The sequence below is a fragment of the Magallana gigas genome, chromosome 5, assembly GCF_963853765.1.
Source record: "Magallana gigas chromosome 5, xbMagGiga1.1, whole genome shotgun sequence".
Lineage (NCBI taxonomy): Eukaryota > Metazoa > Mollusca > Bivalvia > Ostreida > Ostreidae > Magallana > Magallana gigas.
In genome coordinates this window covers 14,808,593-14,817,295 of record NC_088857.1, presented here as the reverse complement: position 1 = coordinate 14,817,295, position 8,703 = coordinate 14,808,593, and positions in this window count along the sequence as shown.

Here is an 8,703-nt window from a genome sequence, read left to right as displayed (position 1 = left end):
TCTTCAAGATATCGAATATACATTACACATTACAAGACTCATGGTGTATATTCACTAATTTGTGATATATGTGATCTTATGTTCAATATCATCTTTATGTCCGACAATCTCGTGATGTATGTTCAATTATCTTATGATGTACATGTATTATGTTCAATATCTGCTAGTTATGTATAGGCCTACAGGGTCAATTTCGTCTGATGTATGTATATATTTACCCGGTATGTACAGTCGTTTGGCCAGTTTCGAATTTTCAGGTCACCTGAGTCTCTCCAGTGACTTTCGTCCGTCGTCGTGCGGTGTGCGTCTTGCGGTGTGCGTCGTGCCTTGAGCTTTTTTTAACTTCATCTTGAAAACTACAAGACCAGTTGTTACCAATTTTAGTGTGAAACATCTCTATGGTAAGGGAAATCGAAATTTTGAAATTCATGACTCAACCACAGGCGGGGCCAAATATGCAAAAAAGGTCAATTTTTCAAAAATCTCCTTTTCTATTCCCATACTTGTGAGGAGAAAACTGAATACATGGTTATGATGTCCATGAAGCTCTACCATATCTCTGAAATTCACGGCCCCAGGGTAATGGGTGTTGGCTCTAGGACGGGGCCAATTTGGCCATATAGTAAAAATGTATTAAATCTTAGAGAAACTTCTTTTCTACACCCATATATATTTGTTAAAAACTAAATGCATGGTAATGATGTTCATGATGGTCTTTAATTTTTGGGCTTATAATTTTGATTTTGGACCTTGATTCAGCTTAAAACTTGGGCTGTTGTATTTGATTTTGTAACTTTGACAAACTTTATACGATCACACTTTTTAGTAAACTGCTTGTGAAACTACTATTGGACTTAGCGGTTCCTAAGTTTGCACCTCAATGTGATTAAGAAGACGGACGTCTTACATCTGTTGCTTCAGTAATTGCTACATATACCTCATAGCCCGTTTGAATTACCAAGGAAAGCGCCTGTTTTTTTTTTTTTAAATAATTATACATCTCTTTGAAGTTCTCTAGCTGTAATTATCAATATAAACTGAGTAATGTATTTACATTATTGTTATTGAAAAGATCAGCCCAATAGTCAGAAACCCATAGTCAGTTTTCCATACGCTTAATGACCATTACTGTACAGTACTTACTCGTTGAACTTTTCCCGTTTTTATTTTCAAACTTTATCCAGAAATGAAAAAGCTACCTCTAGTTGTTTTCAGACATGAGAACGTATTAAGACCATGTTATTTGTTATAAAAGAAAAAAAATATATATTCGTAGGCATAGATTTCCTTCACGAAAGTTTAAAGGAGCAAATCAGAATGCGGCATGAATTATTCATGAGATCGAGAAATATATTTATTCAATTGGTTCACTTTCAGTAAGCCTATGAGAGATAAGTCGGTGATCTATGAATATACATGTAATATAGCATATTTTTATTTATAGATCAAATACTGTAAGTACTTAATTCATGAGACCGAGAAATATAAATCGAATTGGTTCACTTTCAGTTTCCATAGTTTTTAATGACGTAAAATGTCCATTCAGAATTTAAAGTTTTACCACTTGATCAATTAATAGGAGTGAGGTTTGAAATTTGGCACATACATTTTTGGACTACGCTTCGAAATACTTGACAATTAAGCAGATAGAATTTTAAAGTTAATAACATGACCAGTCGTGACTTATGGCCTAAGTTTACAGAGTTGTACCCTTTCCGACGTATTTTATATCATTAATAAAATCTGTCACTTATTGAGGGCTACTGTAAAAATTACAAGAAATTACTCAAACCATAAAACGGTTCATTCATAACGCATGTTTAAATCATGTACCGATATTTTTATTCTACAAATTTATTTTGTCTATTCTGTGTTTCTGCTGTTGCTTTTTCATGCGGGATGTTACGAATGTGGTCTAATGTAACTTCTTCATCGGTTACAGTATTTATATCTGCAATGAGCTCTGACATTTGCTTTAATGGAAAAATAAATTTAAAAAAAAACATCTGTTAAAATTATATACATCGTTGCCCTATGATTCTAATCTTTTATAAACTATAAAGGTTAATCACTTCTCATATATGACGCCTCCTAAATAATTGCTCGAAAATCCATCTTAAAAATTTACATATGACTGAGGCAATTTTCGAGATATGCTGCCTCCAATTAGTTTGGTGTACATGTATTTATGTTAGATAATTCTCATCGCATGTCGTCCCATTATTTTAAATAATTCACAAATGTATAATAGATCGTAATATGTAAATGCTACAGATGTAATAAAGAGTTAATTACATGTAACAGAAAAGTACTGCTATCGACAATTGTTTTAAAGTAAGATATCAAAAGAAGTAAAAATTAATTAAGTTTCAATTTCTTCCAATTTGCTATAAATTCCCTACTATCGGTGCATATTTCCTTCATGCATGAAAAATTAAACATTTCTATTCATTTGAATTTATATAATTGTTATATTTTGTCTAAACCATGTGTAAAGGGTGTACTTGGCGTCCCACAAAGAACTTTAGTGATGTGAAGTGACACCACAATGACGAAATTAATCCACAAATGGCGTCATTACATTCAACTTCAACCATTGGACTTAATTATTCGTGTACTGTCAATTACGACTTTCCACACCATAAACGTATAGGGAACTAATCAAAAATGTAGATCACTGAACAGGGAGTTCGGCTTGGATTTAATTGACTTCCTTGTTCCGTTAACTTTCAATGACCTTTTTAAATGTAGAAACAACAGAACCTATCGTTATTAACTGTTCCTTATCTGAGAAGAAGTCGATCAGGATGTGGCGAAAACTATATTTTATTGAATAGATAAAACAAGGAAAAGATTTTCTCTATATAATGATAACATCGTGATAATAAATTTATCAAAATTCCTGGGGGGGGGGGGGGGCGATTCATACAGTACTTTTTATATCCAGTACACACAGTCAAGAACAGAACTTCAATTAAATAATTGATCATTGCAACAAGCATGTACAATGAAATTGACCGTACAAATCAGTTACAAAAAGTCGCCTTTTAAACCAACTGGATAGTGACTTTAACATAACATCGCTTTCGATGAAATCCAATGACAATAGGCTCTACCATAACAAACCTATGGCAACAAACCATTTTTGCAACATTTCAACCATTGGAACAAATGGGCATTAATGTCAACTATAAACGCCCAATGGTATCCTTTAGTTATAGCCCAAGGATGACAAGATATATAAAGTGACATAGGATTTTGAACTTTTGACCTTCTGGGAATCCATAGATAAATCTTAACTACCTAAAACTTCACGCCGATGTGTGTCAGATTATCATCATTACAAAAGACTTGTATCTTAAGCTTTCGGATAATCTTGGGCTTGTAGATTACTCAGTGAATTTTTATGCAAATCTTTCCCTAAAAGTGATTCAATTTGAAAAAGTTTGAACGTCTGAAGTATTTAAAGGTTATGTTGCAGAATGCTAAATACTCTGATAATCATATTTATCACTTTGACCTATCTTTAACAGGTATAAAGAACATATTGTGTGTTCAACAAAATTATATGTATGACAAAACGATGGTAGGACAAGCGCAAATGTTTAACATTGCAATTTCCGGGCATTTATCGGTATGTAGGTTTACTGAATCAATGTAAACTTTAGATTAGTTGATTGATTAATTTATTTGATGATTAATTGATTGATAGATTGTTTGTTTGTTTGTTTGTTTGTTTGTTTGTTTGTTTGTTTGTTTGTTTGTTTGATTGATTGATTGATTGATTGATTGATTGATTAATTGATTGTTTGATTGATTAATTGATTGAATGAATATCTGATAAGATGATTGATGGATTGTTTGTTTTATATTTCATTTAGATTCCAATTATTTCGACATTTTTAAAATACCATAGCCACCAGAATGAATGATAAGTGACATTTTGTACAAAAATTGCTCTGTTGTTTTTACGTTCATGGGAAATTAATATAATAATTGATTACAAGATTTAGCCATGTTCAAATTGTCGCTTTCACCAAACTCAGTAAACATTAAAATCATACTTAATACTAGTAGTAGGGTTGGCAAGTGATTATCTGTCTTAAAATCCCTTAATCAAGTTTTTAATCTTACATGAAACTAACGTTCAATTTTCACAAGTCTAATCCATGTTTTCTATACTGCCTATCGAGGAGTGGAATCATGAGTGAATCACGCTGAGAGCGCGTGATCACCACCACGACCTGCCAATGACTCATCCGCATTAACGAACGCGGTCGTGTATTATTACTGACAGGCGGATAAATCGAGTTTAAACACATGTCGCTTTACGTAGTTTGTCTGGCAGCGAATTGTTTGAGTACTTTCTCCCTATGTGTTATGTATTCAACTTGCGTATTTATAAAATCCGAAAAACATTAAATCGAAATTAAGTTGGGGTTGTGTTTTTCATCACGCTGGCGCAGTGTAGCCAAAATAAAAAAAAAGCCCTACCAAAAATCCCGACCGATTTTTCTCGATTTGTTTTCTCGAAATATATTTCGAGATATTTTATCAACTTGGTGCAGACTCAACATAAAAAGTTCAAGTAGTTTAAGCATTTAATACAATTGTTACAAAAATGTACTCTGCCACTCCTCATCTGACACATTTTTTAAAAATGACACGTGTCATATTCTTGACATTTGACACAACAGATGTTTTTGATATGATAGTGCACTTTTGCGCTGAGTCAATAATAAATTAAGCCAGCTGATTATTCATTGTGAATTTAGATCTTTTTATGAACTATAGTATCAGTTTTAGTTTATTAAAAAAACCCACACAATTAACATAATATTTTATGATTTTCAACGTGGAAATCGGAAACGAGGCTCCATATGCATGCACGGTAATTATCAACCAACGCCTAGATCATTGTATCTGTAGAGTAGATCAAAGCTTTGACAATTGTATCTGTAGAAAACGCATTGATGATACCTGATTATCTATAATAGATACTTGTCTGTCCTGTTCAACAGTAACCTCTATTTTATCATATAACACGTGTTTTCACATGAAGTCGAGTGCATATAATACATGTAATAATAAAAACCGGATATCCTTAATGCATATCGTCTACAATATCCGGTCTGCAATGTAATTATAATATAGCTGGTAAACCACCATTTCACTCTGTATGCAATCAATGTAACACTGTACAAGACAAATCGGGGCTTAAACGGCCATCTGGTCTGGTAATTAATCATTCAGGATAACTAAACCACTTAACACAGCGTAGATGTTTTTCAATTAAAGGGATAGTCTCTATGTTATGGGTGTAATTTATTAGATTTAATGATGTCTTGACGTATAACAGTCAAAATGTTTAACAGAGTATATGTATTGTTAAAATGCTATTACACGGCAATTTAAATTGATTTCCGTATAATGCGTACACGTACGTTAGGCAATCTTGGTGTTTGACATCTTTTCCAGATAAGGAAACTATTTGTAGTTTAGAATCAAATAATCTGTATACCTTCTTTTATTCGCGATGACTTTATTTCGCGATTTACCAGAAATGAACCAGCTGGCATCGACTAATGGAGTCCTATTTGTAATCTCTAACAAGCATTAGGACTTGAGCGGAATAGTTAACAGCAAGAAATATTTGCAAAGACAAACCTATTTGATTTAAATATAGACTTCAAATTCATTTTGTATGAAACATCTACACCTTAAACTGCTAACCGCCTGTTTAAGAAGAGGTTGCTAATGGACAATCGCGTAAACAAGCGCCATAAACTATAACAGCCATTTAGCCGTAAATCTTTGGTAAAGGATAAGACCATTATTTATTATAATACAGTCTGTACGAGAATATTTCAAAAGTGGTCAGTAACCTTGAACATGGTTAATTATCAAAGGTCAAGGTCGGTATTGTTATCGGTTAAAGTCCGTTTAACGTTTGTACGTCACATCTTCTGTCAGGGTTCGCTGATACGGTATATCTTCTACATTGGTTGCTGATTATCTGGACATAAACAATGACAGGAAAGACAAAATGTGTCATGATCTCTTGTGGAGATGAATATTGAGAATAATGGTATTTATGGAGTTGCATTTTCTCGGAGAAAAAACATACCATAATAATCAAGTTAGAAATTTCAGGATGATATGTTGTGACGAAAAAAATCTTGGAGAGACACATTGTTAGTATGAATGGTGTTTATGACTGTTGACGGTTTGTTTATGGAAATGTATATCATAAACCTGTAGTATGAACACATCTTTATAGTCTTTCTGGTATGATCATAAAAGGAGGAGAGGATATTACCTGTTTTAACTTTATCCAAATAATAATATTTTATCTTTGGAATATAATAACGAAATTGACCATTTTAATTAACATTATAAAATTGAAAGTATACATACCAGTTGATTAAAATATAAAATTGCCTACATACTAGAGATTCAGCTATGCAAAATCTGATAATTATAAGATTAAGTAATTAGTATATAAAACGAATGTATATTAAATACAGTTGAACTTCGATATCTCGAACACTAATATCTCGAGTACCATGGATTTGTCGAAGTGATTTGTAAGTCCCAACCAATTATTCTTTAAGTATTTTACCCTCGATACAATACATTTTTATATTATTTAGTGTGCAATGATTAAATAAAACAATGATACAGCAATCAAATTAAAGACATATGAAATAACAAATAGCTATGAGTTAAATAGATAGCATTAAAACTACAATAATACAACAATAACATTAATGTGCAATATCAAAAGTAAAATGAAACAACATTTAAACAACGACCAACAACAACGAGGTTGAAATCCGATTACATTAGCACTACACTGAAATAACATTAAGACCAGATTTATTAAGACTTACATGAAACATCATTAGCACCACAAAAATTATGCTTAAAACTACCATAATACTTCATTAAAATCACAAACTACATAATATAAATAAACACAGAAATTAAACATTGGATAAAACTACTCATACAAGGGTCTAAAATCTAGACAACAAAGGTATTGTATTGATAAAAGCAAAAAAATAACTCATAAAAATGTTAGCTGCTTAAAATAATTGTTACATAGTCTTTAAACGTACCCAGAGTTAAAGATGTTTACGACTTTTCAGTCAGGTGATCGCTTATGACATTTCGTGAGAACGAGATTGAAGGAATTCTAGTAATTTGCTGGTTGAAGCATGTTACGTAAAAAATATCAAAGCGCATTTTCAAGTTCAACAAAACTAGAGGAAGATGGGTAAGAGGCACTGAACTAATATCTTAAATGATCTCATTTGATAGATTTCAAAGTATAAAAAAAACACCTTCGTTTTGTTACATTAATGATATATTTCACAGCATTTATAGGTTAAAAGATTCATCAACCTCTTCCTCAATCAATGTTGGTACAGAATGAGATGTACTAGTATATGACGATAACTCTTTACATTGCTGGTAAGATAGAAACCACTAAAATCACCTTATATATGTCCGCCTGGTATCTGGTATTCATTTTAAGGAAATAACCTCGTGGGGTGAAAGAGTAATTTTTTCGGTTAAAGAAAAACTGTTTTAGTTGATTATGTATAAAGAGTCAAAAAGCAAGTCATCATTTAAGGGATTCCATCTCATAAATGCCACTTTCAGTAACGAACATTCGTATGATATAAAGGGACTGCTAACGACCTGTACTATAAAGTCAATCTTTGACTCAGAGAGTAAAGGTTTATTTTTAGGCAATCTTAGGCAAGACAAGAAAGATAATGGAAGAAAAAGATATGCTATGATTCAACGCTGAGAAATGCTTCATTTGAACATAAATTTAAAATTAACCAAGTCGGGCCAAGGAGAGATAAAGGTTTAACAGGGTTTTTCTTCGATGACCTTGACACTATCCTTGTATCTGTGTTTAAAGTGATTGCACATGCTAAATCAGTAATGAATCTCTGGGTAAAATATGGTCTAGATTAAACAAAATCAGAGTTAAATGCCTTGATTTATGATTTTTAACAAGTTCTGTTAAGTTATTGGTAATAAAGATCTACCATAAACATGACCTCCGACTCCAAAACACGCGACAGCATTTAAACACGATCACTATTTAGGTGAGGTATGAGCCGGATTGAGAGCTAGGGGCTTCTACAAAGAAATTTAATTGACTTTGACCCTTGATGTAGAATATTGGCTCAAGGTCCTTGACATTTGTTTTCGAAAATTCGCCCATATGCACTCTTAGCAAAAAGGCAGAAATAAGACTAATTTTACGCTATGATTTGTCAAGTGGACAAACCATATATTCTGTAAAAGTGGTGTAGTCCGGACAGTTGAGTGGTTTGGATGTTTGTTCAGTTGTATTTGCTTAACAAAACAATTAATACAATCGAAAATCTGTTCAACACGTTTTTACTGAAAGCGACGAAGATCCGTTCTAGTAGTATTTGTGCAACATGATTCTTTAAGATTAGGACGTATAAATAAAATTGAGGAGTTTAAACTAGGCCACTCATGTTTATCCTTTTTTTAATAAAATAATTTAGGTGTCAGTACTTCGAGTATCGATAATATTTGAATATAATAGTTAACCAATATTTGATTTTATAAAAATAGGTTGTCAAAATAAATAAATCACAAGTACATTTGTTTCTTTTATTAAAAACGAAGGAATTATGAATATATATTCAT